We start from the raw sequence: 9,308 nt of genomic DNA, 5'->3' as shown, positions 1-9,308 counted from the left end.
CTCATGTGAGACATTCAAAATGGAGCTTGTCTGTGCCATGTTGTTTGAATTGCTGCCAATAACAAACAGTCTCCATATCATGTGGTTGACTCAGCCTGTCTTACAGTTGATAATACTCCATGCTGTTTTCCAGCATTGTTTATTCAGGAATTCTGCAAATGTCCTGGGAGTGACAATGTGTGCTATCTATAATCTTTTACAATCAAAATACTGATGCTAGGGGTTAGCTCAGTTGGTTAGAGCGTGGTGCTGATAACACCAAGGTTGCCGGTTCAATCCCTGTATGGGTTACTGTGAGCTGCGCCCTCCTTAAAAAAAATAAATAAATACTGATGCTAGCTCAATTAAAACTTTCATTTATTAGAATCTATGTCATCACACTAGCTACTAAACAAAATTGTTTCCCTTAACTGATTTCCGATGTTTCTGGTAATAGATGGGGCAGTTTTCATAATGTGGACATTGGGCAGAGCTGCTGGGATTTAAATATTCTAGGGTTGAGCCACTCGGAGGTATAGATCCATTATTGGTCACTTATATACCATGTTATTTGATAGAAGTTGTCTGGTCATTAAAGCTTATAAACATTTTACAGCTAACACAGTGAGCTGCTCTCTATTTTTTTCATAACAGTACTTATGATATACAAGGTATCATTTCACTTGTACAATGAAGAAACTGTACCTCAGTATGGTTAAGTGCCTTGCCCACATTCACAAAATTAGCAAATGGTGCATCTGGATGTACAAATACAGGGCTCTGGCCCATAGTTTCAGTGTCATTTTATGTAAGCCAACAGAAATGGAAATCCAGAAGGGCACTTTTGACTGCAAGCAGTAAAGCCCTAACTCAAAATGGCTTAAACAATAAGGAAAGTTTATTTTATAACCAGTTCAATCTCAGTGCGGGGTGGCTCTCGGTTATATACATCTGGGTTATATCATTTCAATGATGGCTTCATATATTCAGGTTTGGGTCTTAGGGGAAGCTTTGTATCAGTGCAGGGAACTGTTTACCGGCCAAGTTCCCAGATGCTAGCTAAGGGCCAACCTTGCAAGGAAGCCTTTCTAAGGTAGCGATCTCAGACCTGCTGTTACATCTTTTCTGCACAGGTGGGTTCATTTCATTTTTCACTATTTCGAACACTGTTTGGTTGACCTTTGTCTGTATATCTTGACTTACTTAACGTTATTTCTGTTGGAGGAATCTACACATGAATTTGCTTATCAAACAGTGTGTGTTTAAAACATAGTTATTGCCAAATTGAACTCCAGAGAGACGGCCAGTTTACATTCCTACTTACAGTATTTGCAAGGGACTCCCCCACCTCCATTACACTGGTTATCAAGTGTTATAATCATTCTCAATTGAATACAGCTGGAATCTGAACACCAGCCCATGTAGAAAGATAGATAAAAGTAACAAATCTGCGTTAAGCAGATGCGAGTTGTTATGGTTACATCTGACAGAGGGCAGTGCTGTAGCCGATAGCAAGTTTTTCATGAATATATTGTAAAGATATGGGCTGAATCACTTGATAGGTTTGCTTTAAATGTGGAATTGAAACTTACTGAACAGAGTTCAAATAGAAAAATATTTGTGTTTAACAGTGAGTTTTCAGAATTAAAATGTGGTGTCCAAACACTAGTTACCTATTAAATTAAGCTATTTGTATGTTCAAATTAATTATAAAATAACTATACCAAGTCATAAAGGCATGACTTTAATATTAAATATTTACTAAATTAATGGTTTATAAGGGAAGATGCATTGTGGCCATGTTCATAAACCCAAGCTGTATTTTAAACCATACCTCTACTTTCAGAAACCATAATATATGAAGTATTATTCAGAGTCGAGAATTGGAATTATAGTACTTTTAATGACATATGCCAAGTTTACTTGGACGATTTAAAAAACAAACCAACCAAGAATAAAATAAGTGGGACCATAAGGAAAATGAGTTGTATGGATGACTATTAGGGGAATATATATATATATATATATATATATATATATATATATATATATATATATATATATATATATTAAGATTTTATTGGGGAATTGGGGGAAGGGGAACAGCCAAGTTGTTGTCCTTTTGTTCTTCAGTCTAGTTGTGGAGGGCATTGCTTCACTGGCCTACGTTGGTATTATCATTGCGCTCTTCCCAGGAGAGGTAGTCACTCGCCGGCCATTAGACGGCCGCTCACGGCAGCTCATTCCCGCTGCCGGCCAGCCCCACTGCAGCCTACCCCGTCGCTGGCAACTCACGGCAGCCCAGCTCCAGGTTGAGCTCTTGTTCACCATCTTAGCTGTGGAGGGCTGGCCCTCGTGGGATTCAAACGGGGGCCCTGCTGCTCAGAGCTGGCATCCCAAGCCAACTCTTAACCAACATGCCACTCAGCCGGCCCAAGGGGGAATATTTTTCACTTTGAAATTAAAGTATTGTAATTTATTTCTCAGACGGAAAGTACCCTGGAAATGTGCAGTTCTGTATGAGGAATCTTAGTGTGTTGTCTTTGTTTCCTTTCCTGGTACCGTTAAGAGTTTATATTATTGTAAGCACACCTCAGACCTCATCTGGGTTTATAACCGCTTTCTCTTAAAGCTTCAAAGGTTTTCTAACTGTGAGTAGACATTCAACGTGGGGAAACACTCCCAATCTCTTTTAACTCCCAATTAAAGTGCATGTTCCCTGAAACAAACAGTTGTACCATCTGCAAGGTATTTTCTGCTGCCAAAGAAGGGATAATGATCTAACTTTTAGTCAAAGACTTTGTCTTCTACGGGGATTTCCACAACAGTGATATAATAGGGGAATTCATTAAAAATGCATGTATCTAAATGTTTCTAATACTTGTAATTTTCTCACCTAGAAACTGGGAAGTTAAAAATTTGTATCCTAGTTCTGCTACTGATTCATTATGTATTTTTTAAAAATCCATTTCTTTTTGTTTAAATCTTTTCTCAGCTGTAAATTCAAGATAATACAGAACATTTTACTGAGTTGTCAGAAGTATTAAGAACTGCATAATGCTTTGAACATGCAAAGATATGAATACTAAACTTCAAAATAATTACTGCTGAAAAGTGTAAGCTTTTATAATATGTACTTGGAAGCCAAGGAAACCAGAGTGATTATTAGTGCTTAATGTGATTTTTGAGGTGATTTTGTTTTAAATCATAATAATGAAAAGGTTATTTATGTGTTTACACAGATCCTCAGATTGATAGGCGACAAAGCTCTTAGGGCTCAATTGACAACTTAAGAAGCACCTGGTTTTTTATTTTGGTTTTTTTTTTTCAACTTGAATTAGTTATAATAAATATCCTCTTCCTAATAGCCTATTTTGATTATGACAAAAAGATTCACGTATATATGGAGAGATAAAATAACTGCAATTGAGGTATCTTTAAAAATGAGCTTTATAACCTGAGTATTACTTTTGCTTTGACATAAAGAGCCTAGAAAAATATGCAGAGTTATTAATGCCTTCCCATTTTACCCTTGATTCTTGAATTAAATTAGAGTTTGAAGAAGGCTTGCTTTTTAAATGGCATTGAGAAGACTCCGTGGGTGCTTAACTATTCACATTTTCATTTATCTTTTGAACAGCTATGTAGTAATTTTCATAGCACATTTAAAAATTTCCTGTATTAAAGTAAATGTCAGTGCCTCAGGCTGTATAACCCCTTTTTATGTGATATTTTTTATGCCTTAACTGTGTGGTTTAATGTGTTGTATATTGCAGGTCTGGATTTTCTCTTTTTAAGGTACGTTTGGACAGATTCCTTAGGTTGCAAGGAACAAAGGCTTGTTATCTTAAATGCTGGAGGCTTATTTTAAGAATACTAAGGCAACTGTCTCATCAGAGGCACAGCTTCTTGGAAAACTGAAAAAAAAAAAAAAGGATCTTTGTCATGTAATGAACACAGCAGCTCAGTTGGCCGGGTTGTGTCTTGAAATGGATGTCCACTGCTAGGTAGTCACAATAGACATACTCTTATTCATGTGTTTTCCAGCATCTCTCTGCAAATTTCTCCCTCTGCTACTCCTAATGTCCCTGAAAGAGGTTTGGTTGATTCTACTAGTTACAATGCAAAAGAGAGTCTCTTGATTGGGCACACATGCCTGGGTCATTCTAGCCTCCTATGTCCACCCAAAGGATGGCTGCCCCTAACTAGGACATAGGTCCATGCAACAGTGGCCCGTGTAGCAGGGTCACAAGCGACAGGGCACAGCAAATTGTGTGGAAGGACCCAACTCTGGCAGTTTAGCAGTTGGGAGCAGGACAGGCCTTTGGAATCTCAGGGATTTCTCAGTCCAATCATGGATTAAATTGATAATGATGGTATAAATTATTGTCAGTATTGCAACTTTGAAGTACTCAAGCAGTGGCAAAAATGTTCACTTGACAAACAGCAGCATTGCACAGTGGTTAAGAGAAATTGCTCAGGAGCCAGACTGTCTGGGTTTGCTCTGGGATTACCATGTAATAAATTAGAGGTGTATATCCTTCACTCAATATAATTCCATTTAAACCCCCTTCTATCCTTTGTGATATTGTTATATACGAGGTGTGATTAAAAAAATATGGTGAATGTTTAAATTAAAAATATTACAGTAAAAGACACATTGTCATTAATCCCCCTCAAAATACTCCTCGCTTCAAACACATGTATATCGCATTGTTTTTGCCACTTTCTGAAGCAGTTCTGGAAGTCCCCTTTCGTGAGTGTCTTTAGTTGCGCTGTTGTGGCTGCCTCAATATCCTGAATCATTTTGACTTTGGGGAACAGCCAGAAGTTGCAGCATGCCAGATCCGGTGAATAAGGTGGATGAGGACACACCATAATGTTTTTATTTGACAGAAATTGCCGTATACCAGAAGCGATGTATGACACACAGCTTTGCCATGGTGGAGGATGAAATCGTTGGCACATTTTTCAGGCTGTTTTCTATGCACATTGTTTCTTAAATGCTCTAATAAGCCCTTATAATATTCAGAGTTAATCAAAGTATTCCTGGGTACAAACTCAGCTCACACAGTTCCATCAAGGTCAAAAAACAATTACGTATTAAAGATCCCTGGGTTTCTGTTGGATGGCACCCAGCAGCAGCATTCACTGTATTTTTCAATCACACCTTGTATTTTACTTCTACATGTTATTAATCTCATTAAACAATTTTGTTCTTGCTTTAAACAAAGAAAAAATACAAAAATATGTTACATTTACCCACATGTGAACCTTTCCAGTGCTCTTTCCTTCATGCAAATCCATGTTTGCATTTTGGAGTAATTTCCTTCTGTCTGAAGAATTGATTAATTTTTTGTAGCTCAGTTCTGTGGGAAACAAATTCTGTCAGCTTTTGTTTGTTTGAAAATGTCTTTATTTCACCTTCTTGTTGAAAGATACGTTTGCTGGATTTAAAATTCTGGGTTGACAGTTTCTTTCTCTTTCAGCACTTTAAACATTGTCCTGTTGTCTTCAGCCTTCATTGTTTCTGATGAGAAATTAGTTTTCATTCTTACTGTTGTTCCCTTATATATGATGTGCCCTTTTTCTCTGGCTGCTTTTAAGATTTTTTTCTTTATTTTTGGTTTTCAGCAGTTTGATATGTGCCTATTGTGGCTTATTCTCTCAGTCTATCATATGTGTTATTTTAGTATCACCATTCTCTTTCTAGGACTCCGATTACATATGTGTTCACTACTGGAAATTGTCCTACAGGCTACTGTGGCTTTTTTCCCCCTAATAATTTTGTCTGTGCTTCAGATTGGATAATTCCTTTTTGACTGCAAGCTCACAAATCCTTTTCATCTTTTCAACCTGCTGTTAATCTCATCCAATAACTTTACATTTCTATGAAGAGTTTTTCAATTTTAGTATGTCCCTTGGTTCTTTTTTATGATTTTCATATCTCTGCTGAAATTCTCCATTTCTTTACCCATTATATCCATCTTTTACTACAGATTGTTTAATACACTTATCTAGTTATTTTGAAGTCTTTGCTAGTTCCCACAGGTGTCTTCAGAGTATGTGTTTCTATTGGCTGATTTTTTTTTTCTATTGACTGTGGGTCACATTTTCCCATTTCTTTCCTTGTCTAGTAATTTTTATTGTATGATGATACAGATTAAAGGCACTGGATTCTGTTATCTCCCTCTGAAGAGTGTTGAGTGTTCTAGGACGTGGTTAGATTACTGACAGAGCATCTTGAACTTGAGGAGTTTGATTTATAGGCCTTGTTAGCTGGATCTATTTTGTTTTTTGTCCTTAGCTTTACATCAAATGCCTTAGTATGTGGCCCTTTTTTCCAAGAGTGTGCTCCTTCTTAAGTTTTAGTGGAAAACCTAGCTATTGCCACATCAATCTGTCCTGGCAGGGTTTGAACTTTGAACTCAGGAGACCCCTGAGTGGGCAGCTGCTGGAATACTGCTCAGCACTTTCAGCTCTATAGCAGTTTATTTGTCCTAGAATAAGTAGAGTTCTTGTCCTGCTTGCAGCCTAAGATTTGAGGGGATTTTACACTCACATTTTGGGGTTGCCCTCTCTGTAATTGCTGCTTTCAGGGATTTCCCATTTTGATTTCCAACCACCCTTAGTCCAAACTCCATTGTCTGATTCCTCGGGTCAGTAAGACTCAGGGTGACGTTGTGTGAACATGGCTCTCTCCTGTCAAGCGTTGCATCCCTTACAGTTTTTAGTGCAGAAAGGGACAAGGCCATAGCTTCCGGTTTACCCAGAAGTTACTGAGCCTTCTCCACTGGATTTGTGCCTTGAGTGTCTCCTGGGCTGCCCAGACTCCACTTAGTATTCTTTGGGAGTCTATTAACTCATTTAAGTCACCCAAGTGCTATGTGATCATAACCTAGTGTCATAGTAACCTAATGGTTTGAAAGAAGTTGGAAAAGCTTTTTTTGTTTTTTATCATAATCCATGTGATACTTGAATGTTCTGAAGTATTTGAGTTCGGAAGCTTAGGACAGACACAGAGACTGAATAACAATCAAAGGCAAGTTTTACCCAAAATAATAAAAAAACTCTTCTCTTATCAGATTAAATGCTCAGTAGCTCACAGGATACATGCACAAATTATAGTTAAAATAAGTTTTCTATTTTCACCTACTCTAACAAAGAGACAAAGAAATAGCTCTTTCAACCAAAAATGGTAACGCAGACCCACTCAGTGTGTGGTTTCAGCCCCTCACCCTTTTCTGTCCTCATTTCTTGTTTATAGCCAGAGTGTTGATAGAGTCAACAGGATGTGGTCATAATCCAAGGATCAGAGCCTATATGGTCATTTCTAAGCAGTGTGTATAAGAGGTATTTGTCCCGTCTTATACTGGAAATGAACTCAAGCAATCTGGATGGTAACATTTGAATAACAGTCATGGCAAATAATAAGTCAGAAGAGCCCTGCAATAATCATAAATGACCTTAGTTAAAACATTTTATTTTATTTTAAAAATTGTTTTGGTTTCTTTAAAATTTATTTTTCAATTACAGATGACATACAGTATTAATTTCAGATGTACAACATAGTGATTAGACATTTAATAACTTATGAAATAAATAATCATCCTGATAAGTCTGGTACCCTGATATGTTATTATAATATTATTGACTATTCCCTATGCTGTACTTTACATCCTCATGACTATTTTTATAACTGGCAATTTGTACTTCTTAATCCTTTTCACCCAACTCCCAACCCCCTTCCATCTGGTGACTGTCAATTTGTACCTTAGCGAAAACATTTTATAAGCAATTGCTCGGTCCTGTTCTTTTTCTATGCTTTATGTATATACAGCCCCCAAAGCTAACGTTCTCCCAGACCATCTGAGACTGTCTTACTTGCCATCCTCAGCATTTCCATCCAGGCCCTGGGCCCCTCCACATTCTTCCAGTCCCCCTGTAGTCCTGCTGTGGCTTCACTTACCCTTCCACCCCCCCTGAGCCTGTGGCTGGCTGTTTCGATGAAAGTGACTTAGAATTCCTCCTCATTTTAGCCTTCCCTTAAATCTCATCTCCTTCCATTACCTGTTTGACCCAGTGATGATGGAGAAAGCTTCCACATGGCCACCTTGCTGCCGTGCTCTTGAGGTCTAATTCCAGGTGGGCCTTCACTGCTGGAAGTCCTATTTATCCTTGGATTCCCCTCACCTTCCTAATGGAGGCAGCTTAAATCCTTTCCCACTGTCTTACTGAAGTCCTCAACCTGATCTCTGCTCCCTGCCTTCTTGGCGACTAAGCATATATCCTACATTGTAGAGAACTCGGGGACCACATAGTATACCTGAACTCCCTCAACTTCCCTCTTCCAACCCAAAATCCTCTTGCGTCATCACTTTTTCTCAAGTTAAGTTTCTGAGACTGAAAAATGGATCTTTCTCTCCAAAATGAAACTCTCTGCCTTTGCTGGCAATGCCAGCCAGTCTCCCATCCAACACCCATTCCTGCCTTTCTATATTTTAGATCCTTCCCCTCCAATAGCTTCTTCTCCCTTTGTAACTACTAGAATCCTAGCTTGATACTGACTTATGTATTTTTCATTCCTGTTATGTAATTTCATTTACCATGTGGGCCTCCCTGTCTCTAACTAGATCCTGGCATCTACAGCCTTAATTTGTGTAGAGAACCAAAGGAGCTTTTGAATTTTAAAAGCTAAGGCCCACATATAAAATACAAAGATTTGCAAGAATGCAGGATCTTTTTTTTATTAGTTTCATGTGTACAAAACAATACAATAATTATCCTTGTCACCCCTCACAAAGTGACAACTCCCTCCCCCATCCATTGCCCCCCACACCCCCGATATCATAAATATCTATTAAAATTCCATTGACTCCATTCCCACACTCTAGTCCACATCCCATGACTATATATGTCTTAAATTATAGTTGACATACAATATTATTCAACGGCAGCTTCAGAAATACAGTGCGGTGGTCAGGCCTCTACACCATCCATGAAGTGCTCTCCCTAACAAGACATGAGTCCATCTGGCCTCCTAAAAAATATTTACAACATTATTGGTTATATTCCCCAAACTGTCTTTTCTATCCCTGTGGCAATATTGTAGTTACCAACTTATGTTGTCTTGTCCCTTCCCCTTCTCCCTCATCCCCACCCCTGTCCCATCTAGCAGTCATCAGTTTTTCCTCTGTGTCTCTGAGACTATTTCTGTTTACATTACTCATTTATTCAGTTCTTTGGATTCCACATATAAGTGAGATCATATGGTATTTGTCTTTCCCTGACTGACTTATATCACTTAGCATAATGTTCTCTAGGTCGAT

Source organism: Hipposideros armiger, unplaced genomic scaffold (assembly GCF_001890085.2).
Source record: "Hipposideros armiger isolate ML-2016 unplaced genomic scaffold, ASM189008v1 scaffold_5, whole genome shotgun sequence".
Classification (NCBI taxonomy): domain Eukaryota; kingdom Metazoa; phylum Chordata; class Mammalia; order Chiroptera; family Hipposideridae; genus Hipposideros; species Hipposideros armiger.
Note: the sequence above shows the minus strand (reverse complement) of the source record.